Source organism: Lampris incognitus, chromosome 5 (genome assembly GCF_029633865.1).
Source record: "Lampris incognitus isolate fLamInc1 chromosome 5, fLamInc1.hap2, whole genome shotgun sequence".
NCBI lineage: Eukaryota > Metazoa > Chordata > Actinopteri > Lampriformes > Lampridae > Lampris > Lampris incognitus.
The window spans coordinates 8110290-8132856 of NC_079215.1; positions in this window are offsets into that span (position 1 = coordinate 8110290).

Consider the following 22567-nt stretch of genomic DNA (forward strand, 5'->3'; position numbering starts at 1 on the left):
CGCACTACAATGAGCGCTTTTCACCATTATCGACACAAGGAGGCAGTGTTGTCTTACAAAAGAGCTTCCAGTGAACCTGGCTTTTACTTTGGCCGTTTTCATGCAAGAGCCTCTCTTCACATCCGAGCGTGTAGACAGTGTATAAGGCGGGGGGGGGGGGGGTTAACGAGTCCATATGACTGTTTATCGTCTCTCAGCCGTATCGTACCGGGATGACGTTTGAACGTTGTCATATCGGGACACACAATTTGTACGGTGTGACCACAGGATTTCGCACAAAATGAGATCCGAAATAGTCCTTGACACGTGGCATTCTTTTAACGTTTCAAAAACTATCATGTACATCCTTCATGGAAAATTGTTTATTCAGAATAATATTTGAACCCGATCACTGAAGTAATCGGGGCGTCCGGGTGGCGTAGCGGTCTACTCCGTTGCCTACAAACACGGGGATCGCCGGTTCGAATCCCCGTGTTACCTCCGGCTTGGTCGGGCGTCCCTACAGACACAATTGGCCGTGTCTGCGGGTGGGAAGCCGGATGTGGGTATGTGTCCTGGTCGCTGCACTAGCGCCCCCTCTGGTCGGTCGGGGCGCCTGTCCAGAGGGGAGGGGAACTGGGGAGAATATGGTGAGCCTCCCACGCGCCACGTCCCCCTGGTGAAACTCCTCACTGTCAGGTGAAAAGAGGCGGCTGGTGACTCCACGTGTATGGGAGGAGGCACGTGGTAGTCTGCAGCCCTCCCCGGATCGGCAGAAGGGGGGTGGAGCATAGTAGCTAAGATTGCTATTGGCAGCACGACCGCTAGAGGTCGCTTCACTTTAAAACGTAACTACAGGTCGTAATAAACTGCTCGTACAAACGACCTAGGGGGTCGTTTTTTGGTGGAGGACAGTCTCAGAAATACTTGTATCAAATCTACCGAGGAAAACGAAAGCACAGAATTAAGTAATTCTAACTCAATACAGAGCATCGTTTATGATATACTGAGTATTAGAAAAGCGCTATATAAGTTGAATTTATTATTATCATCATTATCATTATATATATATATATATATATATATATATATATATATATATATATATATATATATATATATATATATATATGTGTGACTCTACTTTTAGCTTCCCATTTTCAAAATGAGATACTTTAGTTTATCTATCTGAATAGGGAATGCCCTATCAGAAGGCTTCTGCAAGTTTCTGGACACGAACGTGATCGACTTGGTTTTGTGTGTTTGATCCTAAATGATACTGGACCAGGTTCTAACGAAGTTTGCATTTTTTGCATATGTGTGTGCATCTGTATCTGTGTGTGTGGTGTGGTGTGTGTGTATATGTGTGTGTATGTATGTGTGTGTGCGCGTTGAGTGTGTGCTTGCGCGACAGAACCAAATCATTAATCTAATCAAAGCCTCCCATTTGGGGTGTTTATAAGATCCAAACTCCAACCAAGATGAATCGCTCAGCCGGCTTCCACATGGAGAATACTAATTAGCAGAATTATCCCTCCTCTCTCATGATGGATGAACTGATGGAGAGCAGGGAAGGAGAGCAAGAAAGAGACAGAAGGGGAGAGCGAGAGGGATTCCGAGAGCCGTGCAGGACGGAGAGATGGATGGATGTAAAAGGAAGGAGGGAGGAGGAGGAGGAGGAGGGAAGAGGCTCGGGTGTACTGCGGGCGCAGAGACAGACAGGCAAGGAAGAAGAGGGTGAGGCACATGAGAATGGATGGAGGAACAGGAGACTGGATGGGGATGACAGGAACAGGGGTAAGCGAGACAGAGCGAGAGAGAAAAGCCACCTTCGAACATACATTCTGTAACGTTGTCGGATTGATTTTTCATTTCGCTCGCTGCTTTTCCAATGCATACGTCCAGCTTCTTTCCATAAGACTTGACCGCTAGGGTTTTCTTCCCACGACGTGACAGAGTCCACTGTCTCTCGTTCCTCCCTCGTGTAGAATGCCTTGTTGTAAACTATGGCGCCTGTACCAATTAACTAAATAACTTATCTATTTATATTTATCTAGGGCGGTGGGGGGTACTGTGGGATGTATGGGGTACCTGGGCAGTTGCTTACAAGCCATCCGGTCCTCGTATAACCAAAGTGAGAGGCTGTGTCCGTATTTCTCGGGACAAAGTCAAACACGTTTTCGGTGGGTGTCGGACTCCGCCAAGGTTGTCCCTTGTCTCCAATTCTGTTTGTGATATTCATAGACAGGATCTCAAGGCGCGGCCAAGGTGAGTGTGTCCATTTTGGGAACGCCAGAATCGCATCTCTGATCTTCGCAAATGATGTGGTTTTGTTGGCGTCATCGGAACGCGACCTCCAGCGGGCACTGGGGCGGTTTGCAGCTGAGTGTGAAATGGGCGGGATGAGAGTCAGCACCTCCCAAGTCTGAGGCCATGGTTCTCTACCGTGGATTGCTCCCTTCGGGTTGGGGATGAGTTGTTGCCTCAAGTGAAGGAGTTTAAGTATCTAGTGGTCTTGTTCACGAGTGAGGGTAGAATGGAACGGAAGATTGATTGACAGGCAGATTGGTGCAGCATCAGCAGTAAATGTGGACGTTGTACCGGACCGTTGTGGTGAAGAGGGAGCTGAGCCGGAAGGCAAAGCTCTCCATTTACCAGTCAATCTTCGTTCCAACCCTCACCTATGGTCATGAGCTTTGGGTAGTGACCGAAAGGGTGAGATCGTGGATACAAGCAGCTGAAATGAGTTTCCTCCGTAGGGAGTCTGGGCTCAGCCTTAGAGATAGGGTGAGGAGCTCGGACATCCGGAGGGAGCTCGGAGTAGAGCCGCTGCTCCTTCGCGTCGAAAGGAGCCAGTTGAGGTGGTTCGGGCATCTGATTAGGTGGCCTCCTGGGCGCCTTCCTTTGAAGGTTTTCGGACACATCCAACTGCGAGGAGACCCCGGGGTAGATCCAGAACTCGCTGGAGGGACTACAAGTCCAATCTGGCCTGGGAACACTTTGGGATCTCCCAGGAGGAGCGGGAGGGCATTGCTGGGGAGAGGGACGTCTGGAGTGCCCTACTTTGCTTGCTGCCACCGCGACCCGACCCGGAGAAGCTGCTGATGATGAGATGAGATTTACTTCTTTATTTACGATATTGTCATTCTCAATTGCACATATAACTGTAACCTGCTATTCGGCTCATCCTGTCACCGGTTTACCTTCGCTCCTGTAAGAGCGTGTCAATACGACGGCCTGATGTCTTTTGTTCACACTATCATCCATTTATGGTTTCCGTAAATGTTGCTTAGGTCGTCAGTCAGCGTGCTGCCAATGCAACGTTTGCAGCAGTATTGGCTCAGGCAGGCCTTCGCGTAGGAGACCGACATGTAAAAGTGAGCGAGGACTAAGAGAAGACCTTCTAGAAGACTAGAAGGGCTAGGCCGCATGTGTGAATGGGGTGAAAGAAGGTGGGGAGGACAGAGAGGTATGCACGAATGTAGGGGGAGAGAGAGAGAGAGAGAGAGAGAGAGAACAAGGGAGGGATGCCTGCATGGATGGATGATGGATGGATGGATTGATTGATAGATGGATGGACGGATGGATGCCTGCATGAATGGATGATGGATGGATGGATTGATTGATAGATGGATGGACGGATGGATGCCTGCATGAATGGATGATGGATGGATGGATTGATTGATAGATGGATGGACGGATGGATGCCTGCATGGATGGATGGATGGAAAGAAAGGGGGAACGTTAAAATGAATGATGTCTGTGTTCCGGTCAGAGGTGCCCTGCCAACAGAGTGGCGTTGTTGTGCCAACGCAACAGACTGACTGATGTCGACACTAATACAGCAGGGCACATTGGAGAGAAAGCGAGAGCGAGAGAAATGAGAGGGTGCAAGGAGAGCGAAGGCAGTAGAGGACAGACAGGAGGAAAGGGTAGGGTGAGAAATAGAAAGACACAGTTCGTATCCAATAAGAGACAACGGCGGCAGGCCGGGCCGGTGTGTGCAGGCACAGGACCGACGTTCCACGTGCATCTTTTTTTTCCTTATTTTTTATTTCTTCCCCCCTTTCCCCCCCCCCCAATTGTATCCGGCCAATTACCCCACTCTTCCGAGCCGTCCCGGTCGCTGCTCCACCCGCTCCTACCGATCCGGGGAGGGCTGCAGACTACCACGCGCCTCCTCCAATACATGTGGAGTCACCAGCCGCTTCTTTTCGCCTGACGGTGAGGAGTTTCGCCAGGGGGACGTAGCGCGTGGGAGGATCCCGCTATTCCCTCCCTCCCAGTCCCCCACCCCCACCGAACAGGCGCCCCCACCGACCGGAGGAGGCGCTAGGTGCAGTGACCAGGACACATACCCACATCCGGCTTCCCACCCGCAGGCATGTCCAATTGTATATGTAGGGACGCCAGTCCAAGCCAGTGTGTGTGTGTGTATGTGTGTGTATCCCCCATCGTGACCTCTGCCCTTAACACTACTGCCCGACTTCCTCTTACCAAAAATGTCCCCCCAGTAACACGTGCCATCCTTGTCCACAGCCCCGTCCCTAGAATTCAAGTCTTTCGTTTGTTTTAAAGGAACTAAAAATAAACTAAGAAGCCTCCAAAAGTGACTCTCTCCACCGCCAACTAGCCCCTCCCCCCCAGACCCCCCCCCCCACACACACACACACAGCTGGTCACTAAATCGAGAATAGAGGCAGTGCTGGCTGTCCAGAGCCTCATACTCTATCTGTCACCGCTTGTTCCTTTTTATATTCTCTCTCTCTCTCTCTCTCTCTCTCTCTCTCTCTCTCTCTCTCTCTCTCTCTCTCTCTCTCTCTCTCTCTGTCTCTCTCTCTCTCTCTCTCTCTCTCTCTCTCTCTCTGTATCAGTCCCACAGCACTCTAAATCTCTGCTTCTGTAAGGTGCCTGCGTGTGTTTGCTTGGAGAGAAGAAATCAAATTTCATTCATTGCTTGTCTGCAGGTTTGATAAAACCTTCTGCAACAGCTGTTCAAACCCACTAAGGAGTGCATGATCAGATAGCGAGGAAGTGAGAGAGAGCGAGAGAGAGAGAGAGAGATATTTAATTCAGAGAGAGCTAGGGAGAGAGAGAGAAGGGGTGGAGAGAGAGACAGAAATGGGGAGAGAGAGAGGGAGAGAAAAAAAGAGAGAGGGGGTTGACAGGTTTTGGCAAGGAGGGGTAGCAATGGCGTGAGGGCACTGCAAATGGCTGTCACTTCTCTCTGATGAGGGGAGAGGTGAGACAGAGAGAGAGAGAGAGAGAGAGAGAGAGAGAGAGAGAGAGAGAGAGAGAGAGAGAGAGAGAGAGAGAGAGAGAGAGAGAGAATACAGACTGAATATATTGGGACCATGGGGCATTTGGGTGAAGTTAGTGAATAAGAAAAGGAGAAGGAGAGTGGGGAGAAAGCGAGAATGATGGAAGATGTGAGAACCCCTCTGACAGGCCCAGACAGAAACCTAGAGACGTCACAGGAGGGGGGGTGTATGTACATATATATGTATGTATGCACACACACACACACACACACACACACATATATATATATATATACACTACCGTTCAAAAGTTTGGGATCACATTGAAATGTCCATATTTTTGAAGGAAAAGCACTGTACTGTTCAATGAAGATAACTTTAAACTAGTCTTAACTTTAAAGAAATACACTCTATACATTGCTAATGTGGTAAATGACTATTCTAGCTGCAAATGTCTGGTTTTTGGTGCAATATCTACATAGGTGTATAGAGGCCCATTTCAAGCAACTATCACTCCAGTGTTCTAATGGTACAATGTGTTTGCTCATTGGCTCAGAAGGCTAATTGATGATTAGAAAACCCTTGTGCAATCATGTTCACACATCTGAAAACAGTTTAGCTCGTTACAGAAGCTACAAAACTGACCTTCCTTTGAGCAGATTGAGTTTCTGGAGCATCACATTTGTGGGGTCAATTAAACGCTCAAAATGGCCAGAAAAAGAGAACTTTCATCTGAAACTCGACAGTCTATTCTTGTTCTTAGAAATGAAGGCTATTCCATGCGAGAAATTGCTAAGAAATTGAAGATTTCCTACACCGGTGTGTACTACTCCCTTCAGAGGACAGCACAAACAGGCTCTAACCAGAGTAGAAAAAGAAGTGGGAGGCCGCGTTGCACAACTGAGCAAGAAGATAAGTACATTAGAGTCTCTAGTTTGAGAAACAGACGCCTCACAGGTCCCCAACTGGCATCTTCATTAAATAGTACCCGCAAAACACCAGTGTCAACATCTACAGTGAAGAGGCGGCTGCGGGATTCTGGGCTTCAGGGCAGAGTGGCAAAGAAAAAGCCATATCTGAGACTGACCAATAAAAGAAAAAGATTAAGATGGGCAAAAGAACACAGACATTGGACAGAGGAAGACTGGAAAAAAGTGTTGTGGACGGATGAATCCAAGTTTGAGGTGTTTGGATCACAAAGAAGAACGTTTGTGAGACGCAGAACAAATGAAAAGATGCTGGAAGAATGCCTGACGCCATCTGTTAAGCATGGTGGAGGTAATGTGATGGTCTGGGGTTGCTTTGGTGCTGGTAAGGTGGGAGATTTGTACAGGGTAAAAGGGATTCTGAATAAGGAAGGCTATCACTCCATTTTGCAACGCCATGCCATACCCAGTGGACAGCGCTTGATTGGAGCCAATTTCATCCTACAACAGGACAATGACCCTAAACACACCTCCAAATTGTGCAAGAACTATTTAGAGCAGAAGCAGGCAGCTGGTATTCTATCGGTAATGGAGTGGCCAGCGCAGTCACCAGAGCTGAACCCCATTGAGCTGTTGTGGGAGCAGCTTGACCGTATGGTACGCAAGAAGTGCCCATCCAACCAATCCAACTTGTGGGAGCTGCTTCTGGAAGCGTGGGGTGCAATTTCTCCAGATTACCTCAACAAATTAACAGCTAGAATGCCAAAGGTCTGCAATGCTGTAATTGCTGCAAATGGAGGATTCTTTGACGAAAGCAAAGTTTGATGTAAAAAAAATCTTATTTCAAATACAAATCATTATTTCTAACCTTGTCAATGTCTTGACTCTATTTTCTATTCATTTCACAACATATGGTGGTGAATAAGTGTGACTTTTCATGGAAAACACAAAATTGTTTGGGTGATCCCAAACTTTTGAATGGTAGTGTATATATATACATACATACAGTGCATCCGGGAAGTATTCACACCCCTTCACTTTCCCCACATTTTGTTATGTTACAGCCTTATTCCAAAATGGATTAAATTCCTTTTTTTCCTCATCAATCTACACACAATACCCCATAATGACAAAGCGAAAAAGGTTTTGTAGAATTTTTTTGCAAATTTATTAAAAATAAAAAACTGCAATTTTGCATGTACATAAGTATTCACACCCTTTGCTATGACAGTCAAAATTGAGCTCAGGTTCATCCTGTTTCCACTGATCATCCTTGAGATGTTTCTACATCTTGATTGGAGTCCACCTCTAGTAAATCCAATTGATCGGACATGATTTGGAAAGGCACACACCTGTCTATATAAGGTCCCACTGTTGACAGTGCATGTCAGAGCAGAAACCAAGCCATGAAGTCAAAGGAATTGTCTGTGGACCTCCGAGACAGGATTGTATCGAGGCACAGATCTGGGGAAGGGTACAAAAAAATGTCTACAGCTTTGAAGGTCCCGAAGAGCACAGTGGTCTCCATCATTCGTAAATGGAAGAAGTTTGGATCCACCAGGACTCTTCCTAGAGCTGGCCGCCCAGCCAAACTGAGCAATCGGGGGAGAAGGGCCTTGGTCAGGGAGGTGACCAAGAACCAGATGGTCACTCTGACAGAGCTCCAGCGTTCCTCTGTGGAGATGGGAGAACCTTCCAGAAGGACAACCATCTCTGCAGCACTCCACCAATCAGGCCTTTATGGTAGAGTGGCCAGACAGAAGCCTCTGCTCAGTAAAAGCCACATGACAGCCCGCTTGGAGTTTGCCAGAAAGCACCTAAAGGACTCTCAGACCATGAGAAACAAGATTCTCTGGTCTGATGAAACCAAGATTGAACTCTTTGGCCTGAACGCCAAAAGTCACGTCTGGAGGAAACCAGGCACCTCTCATCACCTCGCTAATACCATCCCTACAGTGAGGCATGATGGTGGCAGCATCATGGCAGGAACTGGGAGACTAGTCAGGATCGAGGGAAAGATGAATGGAGCAAAGTACAGAGAGATCCTTGATGAAAACCTGCTCCAGAGCGCTCAGGACCTCAGACCGGGGCGAAGGTTTACCTTTCAACACGACAACGACCCTAAGCACACAGCCAAGACAACAAAGGAGTGGCTTCGGGACAAGTCTGTGAATGTCCTTGAGTGGCCCGGCCAGAGCCCAGACTTGAACCCCATTGAACATCACTGGAAAGACCTGAAAATAGCTGTGCAGCGACGCTCCCCATCTAACCTTACAGAGCTGGAGAGGATCTGCAGAGAAGAATGTGAGTAATACCCCAAATATAGGTGTGCCAAGCTTGTAGCTTCATACCCAAGAAGACTTGAGGCTGTAATCGCTGCCAAGGGTGCCTCAACCAAGTACTGAGTAAAGGGTGTGAATACTTATGTACATGCAATATTTCAGTTTTTTATTTTTAATAAATTTGCAAAAATGTCCACAAAACCTTTTTCGCTTTGTCATTATGGGGTATTGTACGTAGATTGATGAGAAAAAAAAGGAATTTAATCCATTTTGGAATAAGGCTGTAACATAACACAATGTGGGGAAAGTGAAGGGGGTGAATATTTTCCGGATGCACTGTATATATGTGTGTGTGTGTGTGTGTGTGTGTGTGTGTGTGTGTGTGTGTGTTTGTGATGAATAATCTTACAAATCTTTTGTAAAGCCGTCCCTGCAACATTTATCAATTCGTGCCAGTGAAAATGCAACTTGATTGATTGATAAATTAAAACAACATTGATATCTGTCATCGTTTTTTCTTTTTGTTTCTGATTTCCTCTAACATTTATGACGTAGTGCTGCATCATGTTGATGAAGCAGCGGGTGAATAGCGCTGGGCTGAAATGAATTTAAAGCAGCACCAGGTCATCTCTCCCTTACTCATCTCTCCTCATCTATAAGCCTACTTCCATGTTTGGCAGGTCGACACGTACAGCTGTCATTTAAATATCAAACCGGAAAATACAAATAAATAAATAATTGACCCCTGAGGGGCTGGTGGCACAGGGTGACGATAAGCCAAGCATAGAGGGGGCATTTAGAATAAAATCGACTTATTACCAGACCGGTCTCGCTTCAGGGACAAGACAGAAGATGTGTTGCTAGCTGCATGACCGACTGAGCATGTCTCTTAGTGTGTCCAAGTGAACAACAGGATGTGTGATGAGGGTGTTGTTGGTCTTTGAAAACAATCAGCGCTCCATGGCCCTCGACCCCGGGCCGAGCACACCCACACTCACTGCGTTTACATGCACAGTTAAGGGGCCATTTAATTGGACTGCTGTCGTTGGTCCCAGCATACAAGAACCGAGGGAGAATCGATTTATCGACGGAAGTGTGTCTGACCCCGGTACAGTAGGTGGTGATATTCCCCCTTTCAGCTGGTTGCTATTTTTTTATTCCCCTTTTTTTCTCCCCAATTATGCTTGGCCAATTATCCTACTCTTCACATCCGGCTTCCCACCCGCAGACACTGTAGAACATTGTATTTGTTCCAACACATGTTTGACACGTAACAGCCACCGTACCAAGGTAACCGCCTACTACTGCTACAGGAAGTACGTCAGCAGCCGGTCTGCCGGTTACATAAGAGTTCTGTAGTTCCAATCAATAAACTTGTTAAACGTTCTCCAGCGGCTGACCGCCCGTCATTGTACATGGTGTCAGTGGAAGTGGTCGTAGTCTCATTGAGCGATATGTCAAGGAAAACAAAAGTTTGAAAGGTAACACATTCTGACCAGCGCAGGACGTTCCTCAAATTGAAGGCTCATGGATTAGCTGAAGGAGCTGCGCGCGGTGCAAAACAACTGACGGAAAGGTCCAAACCAGACGGAACAGATGTTTTCCTGAACCTGCTCAACCTTCGTAATGTACCACATGACCGGCCACTTGGTTCACCAGCTGAACAACTTGTGTCACGACGGACACATACCACCCTCCCCATCTACAAAACTCTGCTGCTTCCAGCTGCCAAGAACAGCGGTATGATCAAGGCACAGCTTACAAAAAAAAACGCAATGCTCAAAAGACTTGCTATGACGGATTCAGCAGGCCCCTTCAGCCATTGGCCCAGGGACATGTAGTACGGTTGCAGACTCCACGAGGGTTTGACCGGATGGGTACAGTAAAGAACATCTGTCGAGAACCAAGATCTTACATCATACAATCAGAATGGAAAAAGTACAGAAGAAACAGGGCACACATTCTTCCTGTCTTGGAACCACCACCGCCGCCACCACAGGTTGACCTCAGTGACCCCAGCATCATTCTCCAACAACCACGTGACCGGCATGGACACGACAATCACCCCGTCTCTCATGAGAGGCACCCTCAGCAAAACTCGCAGCGAAACATCAGTGAACAAGAGACTGTTCAGAAGACTTTCCAGCCAACCCAGAAATCAGTTGATTGCCCATACATCACACGGGCAGGCCGCGTTTGTAAGCCAAATAGAAAATACATGCAAAGAACAGCCTAAGCACAACAATCAGAGGGGCTGTTGAACAAAAAAAAGTTTGTTTACGTGCATATAACAAGACATTAGGATTTAGATACATTTGATCTCATACTCATTCTATTTCATACTTACATGTAATGGCCAGGATCCTACCTGTAATGGCCAGGACCTGTAATGGCCAGGGGTCCTAACTGTAATGGCCAGGACCTGTAATGGCCAGGGGTCCTAACTGTAATGACCAGGACCCCAGGCCATAGTGTTACACTTGCTTGCAGATTACTATTTGTGTTCTTAGTATTGGAAGCATAGCTAAAGAGCAAGGATGTAGAACATTGTATTTGTTCAAATACATGTTTGACATGTAACTGCCACCGTACTACCTAAGGTAACCGCCTACTACTGCTACAGGAAGTACGTCAGCGGTCGATCTGCTGTTTACATAAGGAGAGTTCTGTTGTTCCAATCAATAAACTTGTTAAACGTTCTCCAGTGTCTGACCACTTGTCATTCTACAGACACAGCCAATTGTGCCTGTAGAGATGCCCGACCAAGCCGGAGGTAACATGGGGATTCGAACCGCCGACCCCCGTGCTGGTAGGCAGCAGAATAGACCGCTATGCTACCCGGGCGCACCAGCTGGTTGCTACTGGACCTTCTTCCGGTTGACCTATTGCGTCACATACCAAACAAGCGACAAACAAGTTAGCAAGCGGCAAGCGGGTTCCATGCCGAGCGGTGAAAACATAGACAACTTTACAGCACTGTACATTTCTGCACATTACTTTAGGATAGTCAACTGCTTTAGCTGACACAACATAAAGTTTGTCTCCTCGTCTGTCCAGAAATGCGTGGTTCTCACTCTAGCCCTCACCATGTTGATACTGTTGATGCTACGCTGTTCAATTTCCTGGTGAAAGACCGCCGCAGGAACTATGGATCATGCGCAGAACGCCTAGGCCAGTTCGGGGCTGATTGAAGCGTGTACATGCCAGAGTAAATCCATCCCCAACCACGTTATCCAGGTGTGTTAGTCCGACGTCGAGAAATTCGATTTAGTACGATTTCAGTCGGGCTAACACGTTCACATGTATTTTAAAAGTCCAGTTTTAGTCGGACTAACACAACAAAACCACTTTTTCTAACATAATGTAAACGTACTGACTGATGGATGGATGGATGGACAGCTGAATGATGCTGACAGGGTTAGGCCACAGGTCAGGAATCTTAATAAACCAGGAACATAGATGGTTTTTCAAACCAAAACACATGAAAGTAAAAAAACACAAAGAACAAAGAACAATATTTTCCAAAAAAGTACTATCATGACATAATGACTTGTTTTCACTGCCTATTCACACTGTAAATTAAACTGCCGATATTTTATTTATTCGTTACTGTTTTTAGACTTCTGCTAAATTGAAATAACAAGAGAAAAAAAATGTTTTACAAACATTTTTTAAAAAAGTAGTCCATAATGTTTTCATATTGAAAATGCCATATTTGACACCTTTTGCCGCTGGGAATTTTGTAGCAACAAAAATTCAATGCATTAGTGCTCTGTAATTACTCCTCTGTATACTATTTTTCATTAGTGCTGGTGGGGTCCACCATTTTCACCAATATTGCCGAAGAAGAAGAAGAAGAAGAAGTTCCAAATGAAGAAGAAAAAAGTTTGCAAATGAAGAAGAAATTGCAAATGAAGGAGTTGCAAATATAGTAGTAGAAGAAGAAGAAGAAGAAAAACAAAGAACTTGCATGTCAACTGTAGGAGAGCAAGTGATACGTGCAAAAATACAAAGCTAAGCATCCATAAACCTCCTCTTTGGCCTTCTTATTTTCCTCTACCCTGTTAGCTCCATATTCAGCATCCTTCTCCCAGTATACCCAGCATCTCTCCTCCACATATGTCCAAGCCATCTCAATCTTGCCTCTCTTGCTTTGTCTCCAAACTGTCCAACCTGAGCTGTCCCTCTGATATAATCGTTCCTAATCCTGTCCTTCTTCATCACTCCCAATGAAAATCTTAGCATCTTCAACTCTGCCACCTCCAGCTCCTCCTCCTGTCTTTTCATCAGTGCCACTTTCTCCAAACCATACAACATAGCTGGTCTCACTACCCTCTTGTAAACCTTCCCTTTAACTCTTGCTGGTACCCTTCTGGCGCTGTGATGGAATGGCGGCCTGTCCAGGGTGTCTCCCCGCCCGCCACCCAATGACTACTGAGGCTCCAGCCTCCCCGCGACCCTGAGAGCAGGATAAGCAGTTTGGATAATGGATGGATGGCACCCTTCTGTCGCAAATCACTCCTGACACTCTTCCCCACCCATTCCACCCTGCCGGCACTCTCTTCTTCACCTCTCTTCTGCACTCCCCGTTACTTTGGACAGTTAAGCATTAGCTGACATGGAATCAGGTTTATTGAATATCTGATGTAGATTGATAGGTTGCTCAATATGACCGTGTCAGATTCCTCCAAAGTACGCACACCGCCGCTGGATTATCTTCTAACTGTGCTCCTACAGTGGTAGTAAACAGTCATGCAAACCATGCCAGTATTACAGTATGCCGGTGTTAAGCAACGTTGCTTACAAAGAAGTTGTGTAACTGTGACTGACATAACTTAGGTACTGAAAATTTTTGATTTTCTTTTTTAAAAAGTGCCACTGTGAGGCGAAACAGAGCGATACCATGCCAGGGCTTCTCACAAAAACTCTCATTTACTTATTCTTCCTGAACTACACTTTACTCTCATGTCCTCAGTCTGAGTCAGACAAAATAATTTTATTGTTCTTCATTCCCGAAAAATCGACATTTTTAGATATGTGAAGAGGACCATGGGAGCAATATTAAACTGATGCTCCACTACACAGTAGACTAGAAAGAGGGAAGATTACATTAAAAAGCAATCTGGGATTTTTCACCATTAATAAATAATCATTTTATCCATTTGGACCACGGAGTCAGGTTACATAATACTAATAGGCATCTTTGCTGTGGTAGGAGAGACTCTCCATATACTGCTGTAGCCCAGAGAGCATTCGAATGTGGGCCACTTCGGGCGGCACTGATGGCCTTCTTCTGGCCCTGACAAAATGGATGTGAGCCTGAAGGGGCCCACATGTAAAATAGCAAATATGGCCCAAATATGCTAAATCAAATGTGGGCCTTTTTTGGCAAAGATGCGGTGCTCTTGGCAACATGTAATCTGAATGTGACCCTGAAGTGGCCCGTGTGGTAAATGGTGAATATGGCCCAAATATCACAACACAAATATGGGCCACCTTTGGCAAATATGTGGCACACGCGGCATTGCTATGGCTTGGTTCTGGCCCAGATCTGGCAAATAGGAGCAGACCGCCCAAGCGCCATCATTCCACGCGGTACGTGGGCCGGATTAAAGCGTTGGGTGTGGGACGGGTCCGGGCCACAGCAATTTTGCTATCTGGGGTTCCTACTAAAAGAGGAAGAAGGATGAAAACGTGAGGAACATGTGGCGATGCTTGTGTTGGACAGCTAATCGACAAATTCTACAATCAATATTAGACTAGAACAGCGTCCCCGTGTAGTTTGTAAGACATTAGACCGGCTCTGTTAGCTTTGGTCCAAGGATGTCATCCCCCCCCCTCTTTCTCCCCAATTGTATTTGGCCAATCACCCCACTCTTCCGAGCCGTCCTGGTCGCTGCTCCACCCCCTCTGCTGATCCGGTGGAGGGCTGAAAACTACCACGTCTCATCCGATACGCGTGGAGTTGCCAGCCGCTTCTTTTCACCTGACAGCGACTGTGTTTACATACACAGTTAAGCGGAGCCACGGGTATAGCTCGATTAGGCCATGTAATTGGACTCCTGTCATTGTCCCAGTATACAAGAACTGGGCGAGAATTGATTTCTTGACGAAGTATGTCCGACCCTGGTACAATAGGTGGTGATATGCCCCCTTTCAGCTGGTTGCTACTGGTTGACCTACTGCGTCACATACCCAACAAGCGACAAACAAGTTAGCACCTGCTAGCAGGTTTCGTGTCGAGCGGTGAAAGTGAGTGAGGAGTTTCGTCAGGGAAGCGTGGAAGAATCCCGCTATTCCCCCCCACCCCACCCCCAAACAGGCGCCGTGACCGACCAGAGGAGGTGCTATTGCAGCGACCAGGACACATACATCTGGCATCCCACCCGCAGACACGGCCAACTGTGACCGTAAGGACGCCCGACCAAGCCGGAGGTAACGCGAGGGATTCGAACCGCCGATCCCTGTAGGCAACGGAATAGACCGCCACGCCACCTGGACGCCCCCTAGGACGTCATTTTTACAAGACGGGGGGATACGTTTCCTGCTGAGATGAGAACGCACGAGCGACAATGGGCCGTCACACGTTGTTTGTAGTCCCCGCTGCCAGAGAAGAGGAACGGATCGGGGAAATCACAGATTTCCCATTAAAGGACATTCACCAAGGACACCCGATTGTCAAAACACAAATTAGCTGCTACAGGGTTTGTAACTCACGCCTGATTTGAATTCGGGATGCTCTTCTTCACCACGCGACAACATGCTGTCGACCTCGCACACTGACAGCTTCCCGTGTCCACACTAACCTTGACATTGCATGGTCAGCCTCGAATCTGCTGCGTGAAGCCAAATATTCTTGCCTGGAGATAAAACGGCTGCTTTTTTTGAATTGGGTTCCCTCATGGGACACACGGACACACACAGATATATATGTATATACGTGTGTGTGTGTACATATATATATATATATATATATATATATATATATATATATAGTGCGAGATATATTGGCACAGCAGATGGCCAGGCAGTGGACAGTGGTCTTTGGGGGATGTGCGCAGCCCCACCGACCCAACAAACCAGCTGGAGTCCTGGACCACCAAGCCATGTCTGAAAAAACGGAATCACGTGCACACACATGAGCGGCAGTGTCGTCTGTAGTCATGTCTGATAGCTCTACACACACACACACATGCACACACAGAGCTACTTTGGGTTTTTTTTTGTTTGGATTTGTCCCTTTTTCTCCCCAATTGTACTCGTCCCCACTACCCCACTCTTCCGAGCGGTCCCGGTCGCTGCTCCACCCCCCTCTGCCGATCCGGGGAGGGCTGCAGACTACCACATGCCTCCTCCCATACATGCAGAGTCGCCAGCCGCTTCTTTTCATGCTATTCCCCCCCCCAGTTCCCACTCCCCCCCGAACAGGCATCCCGGCCGCCCAGAGGAGGCGCTAGTGCAGCGGCCAGGAGACATACCCACATCCGGCTTCCCACCCACAGACACGGCCAGTTGTGTCTGTAGGGACGCCAGACCAAGCCGGAGGTAACACGGGGATTCGAACCACTGTTCCTTGTGTTGGTAGGCAATGGAATAGACCGCTATGCTACCCACACAGCCCACACACACAGCCATTTGTAGTCTGAACTGAGAGAGAATCCCCTGAATTACTGTCACTATGGTGATTACTATTACCATCTTATTTTTAAAGCCTGCATGTCTGTGGACTGTGTGTGTGTGGGGGGGGGGGGTGCCCAGAGGAGGCCCACGTAGACATGGGGAGAACATGCAAACTCCACACAGAGGACGACCTGGGACGACCCCCAAGGTTGGACGACCCCGGGGCTCGAACCCGGGACCTTCTTGCTGTGAGGCGACAGCGCTTATCCGCTGCGCCACCATGCTGCCTGTGTCTGTGTGGGTTTCCTCTGGGTGCTCCGGTGTCCTCCTGCGGTCCGGGGACCTGTAGGTCAGGCGAGTCGGCCATACTAAATTGTCCCTAGGTGTGAATGTATGTATGTATGTGTGTGTTTGTGGGCCCTGTATGATGGCCCGGCGGCCTGTCCAGGGTGTCTCCCCACCTGCCGCCCAATGACTGCTGGGATAGGCTCCAGCAACCCCGCAACCCTGAGAGCAGGATAAGCAGTTCGGCTAATGGATCTTATTTTCGTATCTACGATTGTATTGTTGACTACCTGCTTTGGCAATATTTCCAATGAATGTTTCATTTCATGCCAATAAAGCAACTTTGAGCAGAACTGAATGAGACAGAGACCAACAAACAGACAGACAGATAAAAAGACTGGTAGAAGGGAACAGCATCAAAGAGGGAACACAGAGGAAAAAAGAGAGGAAGACTGACAGGGAGAGAAAGAGAAATAAGAGCAACAAGAGGGGGAAAAGGAGCGAGAGAAATATGAGAAGTTGACTCAGTCACAGCTAGTGAGAAATGGCTGGAGATGGATTAGATACTGCAGACGTTGGTCCTTTAGCAGCTGGTACCGCCCGGGTATAATCAGCTAATCAAAGCAGACTACTTTAAGAGAACTAGAAAGGGCCTACATCACAGATGGGGGGAGAGAGGGAGAGAGAGAGAGCTTTTTTGACCTTTAACCAAGTCTTTAATGGTCCAATTTTTCCATTCATATTAAAAGACAGTAGTATTAACACACATACTCCTATACATATTGATCAACAATCCCCATACACAGCAAAAACAAAGATACAGGTCTTCCCTTTTTCCGGAAATTAAGTAATTGGGTTTCTTCAGAGCACAGAACATCCCCGTGTCCCCAAACAGAAACAAATTCTTCCAAGTTTGAAATCATTTTGAAATATATAAACTCCATTTTCAGCCGAGCAGCCACCAGATCCCTGAACATGTAATGAATTCAGGGGGACAGTCGGGAACCGCCTCAGCCAGGACACGAACCCGTGTCTCCCGCACCACGGACGACTACGTTAACCAGTCGACTAAAGGGTGGTCCAACCCGTTAGCCGGAGGCTAGCGAGTCTACGTATCCATGTACGTTACACTACCCCCCCCTCCTTCGGGAAGCGCGTCCCCACGCTTCAGCATATCAGCTCCCCCACGCCGCTGGCCTCACGGTCTCACCATCCCACTTCTGACACCAAACTGCATGTAGCATCTGTGGACCCCGTGCCTTTAATTTTGTTTCTTCTGCTAAGCCTCGTTTCTGCCTGACCTATCGGAAGGTTAACCAAGGTGACACATCTGCACCGTACTGCTGTGTACTTGGGACCAGAGACCGGCTTCAAAAACCTCTCCTAAACCTCTGAGCCACCGCTGCAGCACAGAGAAAAGACGACTCAATCTGGGACAGCTGAGCCACAAGTGCTGTAGAGGTTCTACATCATTACAGTATAAACAGTGACTCCCTGCCCTCGGATCTGTACTGTCTGTCTGTTCATAGCGCCAGCCCCAAGTACCACCCTCCACTCTAGATCCGCAGTGCGTTTCTCTATGGGGGGCTTGTACAGGGACGCCCAGCTGCCTTTGGGAGATGAACCTGGTGTCAACACACCGAACCACCTCGACTCCTGTACACCGGCTAGTGATGTTCTGCTGAGAACGTCTACAGTGACTGCACACAAGGCCTTCTTTGATGTTCTCGAGCAGTCCTGTGGTTCTGGTGTTTTAAAAGACAGAACGGCTCCGTTCACTTCCTCCTGCTCCTCCACTGCAGCACGACTGGACAAAGATGGAAAACTAGGCCGCATAACCGGCTGATCCTCTCCACACTCTGCTCCTAGTGCCTCTCTGAAGAAGCCAAGAAGTGCACTGAACACTTCCTCCAACAATCTCTCCATTGGACGAAGAGATTGAAAACCGGCCTCTTGGCTCAAAATGTCAGCTATTTTCCACTGTCCTCCTGATCTGAGATGCTATCTTAGTAAGTCCAGCTCTTTTGAGGGATGACCGTACAGTGTATCAGTATCAGCGGGCTATAGAACAGGGGTTCCTTCCCTACAATGCCATACATCTGGGAACAGTTAAGACCGTTCCCCCAAGCTCGGAGGACAGTCTGATAGAAAGGTGTCCTTGTGAACTCCATGAAGCACCAAGTGCTTGTCATAATTCAGGTTCATAATCCTACGAAACAACACAGATGCTGTTTCACTCCAAAGCTGTTGTAATAATAGCCACTGCACAGTTTGAAGGTGAAAAGCTGTGATATTACTGCGGAGGTCAATCAGGCCTGGGCCTCCTAACACTGGTGGAACCAATACAGCAGATCTGGTCCTGTGAAAGCCTCCCCAGAAGAAGATCACCAGCCTCTTTTGTACTTCTCTTATGCGCATGTCCGGAGGTTCTACAACTGTAAACCGGTGCCAGAACATGGAGACAATCAAGTTATTAACAACCAAGACTCCCCCTATAGGGCAACTGAGGTAATGAAAAAAAACAACAAAAATCCCAGTGCAGTGATGGGGGCACTGCGCTGTAGGAGACGCTGTCTTTTGGATGAGACGTTAAACCGAGGTCCTGACTCACCGTGGTCATTAAAGAGCCCATGGCACTTATTGCAGAGTAGAGGGTTCCCCGGTGTCTTGGCAAAATTCCCAACCTGGCTCTCTCCATCTGGCCACCTAATCATCTCTCGTGTAACTGGCTCAATGATTCCTCCCTCTCCACTTCAAGCTGATGTGTGGTGAGCGTTCTGGCACAAAATGGCTGCCGTGGATCCCCCAGGTGGGTGCTACACGTTGGTGGTGGTTGAAGTGAGTTACCCCCTTCGATGTGAAGCGCTTTGGGCGTCTAGATAAAGCCCTACATAAATGTAATCCCTTCATTACCCAATTTTTTAAAATTTAGATAAAGACATTCCCACGAGCATTTCGCTAATTGCAGTATTACCATAATCAAGACAAGAGCAGCGTATTGGTGTGCATGTAGGCCCACCTAGCGTGTATTCCTTTTACTGATTTGCTAATTATACTTAAACGCAAAAGGCAAAAACACATAATCAAGACTGTCTTAAATATTCTTTTGGGGTTTTTTGTTGTTTGTTTTAGATGGTTATTGATGTTTTGTAATGTCATTTAATTTTGTAATTTTATGCTTTGGAGATGTATTGAATCCCTGTTTCTTGCTGGTAAACCTGCTGGATTGAAGTTGAACTGAGAGAGAGAGACACACAGAAAGAGAGAAAAGAGACAAAAAGAGAGATGGACAAAGACGGCAGAGAGAGAGAGAAAGGGTGAGGGAGTCAGGAAATAGACAGGTGGACAGATGTAAAACCAAAGACATGAAGAGAGAGCTGACCAGTCAACATCCCTACTCCAACATTGGGTTAATCTGGTGGTCCAGGTTTTTTTTCTTCTCCGTTGATTGTCACCTGGCGGCACGGTAGCGCAGTGGTTAGTGCAGTCGCCTCACAGCAAGAAAGTCCTGGGTTCAAGTCCCGGGGTAGTCCAACTTTGGTGGGTCATCCCGGGTCGTCCTCTGTGTGGAGTTTGCATGTTCTCCCCGTGTCTGCATGGGTTTCCTCCCAAAGGCATGTAAGTTATGTGAATCGGCCGTACTAAATTGTCCCTAGGTATGAATGTGTGCTGGCCCTGTGATGGCCTGGCGGCCTGTCCAGGGTGTTTCCCCGCCTGCCGCCCAATGACTGCTGGAATAAGCTCCAGCATCCCTGCAACCCTGAGAGCAGGATAAGCGGTTCAGATAATGGATGGATGGATGATTGTCACCTTGTCGTGGTGGAGAAGCTTACGTGGTCCTGAGATCCTCACAGCAATGCTGTCTGGATCTGCGCTCCTAGTAGGGTCACCCATGGTGGTAAGGTCAACGGGGAAGTTCCTAACAAAGAGCAATCCAACCAAGACCTAAACGGTGGAACAGGCAGAGGATGATGGCGGATGAAAGCTGCAGCAGAAATGGGTCTCCAGTCGTCTTGGACTACGTGCCACTGGATCCTGACCCAGATCTGTCTAGGACTGTGCGGCGGCTGTCTGTGCGCCACTCTCCCCATGTTAAACAAAGTCACGCACAGGCATCCTAGGACAGTCAGACTCGACCCCGAGTGACCGCCGATGATGATGATGGCAGCTCAGGTTGTCTGTCATGTCTAATAAAAGTCAGCTCATCCTCGGGGGTTGCTGACCGACTCACTCTGACCTAGAAAGTTGTCAACCTTTTGTCCCAACTGGCGCTTGTCTTTCTGTCAGTCGTCACTATGTCTTTATGTCTGTTTTTTGGGGGTGGGGGTCGGTCGGTTTTGCTCCTCCTCTTGGCTGGCTGGTTCGTCACCGGTGTTTTTGTACATGTCTGATTGCTAGTATGTCTGTCTTTTTTGTTGTTGCCCGTCTCTCCATTTGTCTCTGAACAGAACACTGTAAAGTCTGTGTCTCTTCCTCGATGCCGTGCTGCTCATTTACTAGGCCAACAGTTTCTGCGTGGGCCAGGGGCAGGCTAGAAAATTAAAGGGTAGTTCCATTATTTTTCATGGTTTCTGCCATTGTGCATATCGGTTATATGATTTAACTGAATTACTTAACTTATTGTCGGAGGGTTCATTGTCCTTCTCAAATTCATATTTGGCTAATCAAATGTAAAAAAAAAAAAGGGGGGGGGTGTCCGAGTATTCCGTTACCCATCAACACGGGGATCCCGGTTCGAATCCCCGTGTTGCCTCCGGCTTGGTCGGGAGTCCCTACAGACACAACTGGCCGTGTCTGTAGGGTGGGAAGCCGGATGTGGGTATGTGTCCTGGTTGCTGCACTAGCGCCTTGGCCGGGGCGCCTATTCGGGGGGGGGGGTAACTGGGGGAATAGCGTGATCCTCCCATGCACTACGTCCCCCTGGTGAAACCCCTCACTGTCAGGTGAAAAGAAGCAGCTGGCGACCCCACATGTATCAGAGGAGGCATGTGGTAGTCTAGAGCCCTCCCCGGATCGGCAGAGGGGGCGGAGCAGCGACCGGGACGGCTCGGAAGAGTGGGGTAGTTGGCCAATTTCAATTGGAGAGAAAAGGGCGGGAAAAAAAAGGCACTCCAGTGAGCACATCCCCACAGACACTATCTGGTGTCCCGTCTGTGGAAGCGAGGCCTTGTTGTCCAGTAAGGACCTATTTGTGAAGAACCACATACAATGTCAAATGAACCAGTGTGCGTTTCTGTTTGGTGAAGCCAAATACTTTGTAATGTCATCTGATCTCACACCAAAGCTGTCGTTAAATAACGAAAAACCCTGCAATGTTTTCAGTTTGTGTGGTCCTCCCCAGCTGAGCCGACCATGCTAACACATACCGAGAAGCTCACACAAGTGGTCGACCACAACATATACAGCCCAAACTACAGATACGCTCTCATATTTTCATATTGTGCATTGTATCGCCACTAATACACACCCGGTGCCTTTCATCACAGGCTTACTTCTTTTCAGGGCCACAGGGGTCGGAGCTTATCTAAGCCTTCATTAGGAAAGGGGCAGAGAGACTTCCTGCACAGGTTGCCGGCCCATCGTGGGACCAACATGCAAACACAGAATCAGTCACGTTTTAGACCCCGACAGGCTACTCGGGGTCTCGGACTCATCAAATATTTGTGTCTTTTGGCTGCAGGAGGAATGCAATGCTTACACAGACACAGACATTCAAATGTGCAAATTCTACGCTGAACCATGGACCCTCTTGCTTTGGGGCAGAAATGCTAACCACTCTGCCAGCTATCAAAAAAAGATGCTAACTAGGAGAGTGCACTTAGTAGAGTGCAGATCCCCAGAAGGCATAACTCCCCTTGTCTGGTGCTTGGACTTCGTGACAAACCACCCCTTTTTTCACCTACCGGGAGAAGGGAAAATATGGAAGCGCTGCCTGCGTATCTCCCCTTCTTCGGTGCTCAGACTTAGGCGAAAAACCAGCTGAGGACTTAGCACACAATTGCGGTATAAAACATGTTTTTCAAAGGTTTTGAATTAATACAACCATGAGTGGTCCTTGATCATACAGTCATAACTGTGCACCGAAATGATTAGGCCGACGGGCCCAGAAAAGGTTTGCTATGTGACCATTTTAGTCTAACCCTAGCCCTGCCTTTATTTTCATGTACTACTACTACTTTCGGCTGCTCCCGTTAGGGGGCGCCACAGCGGATCA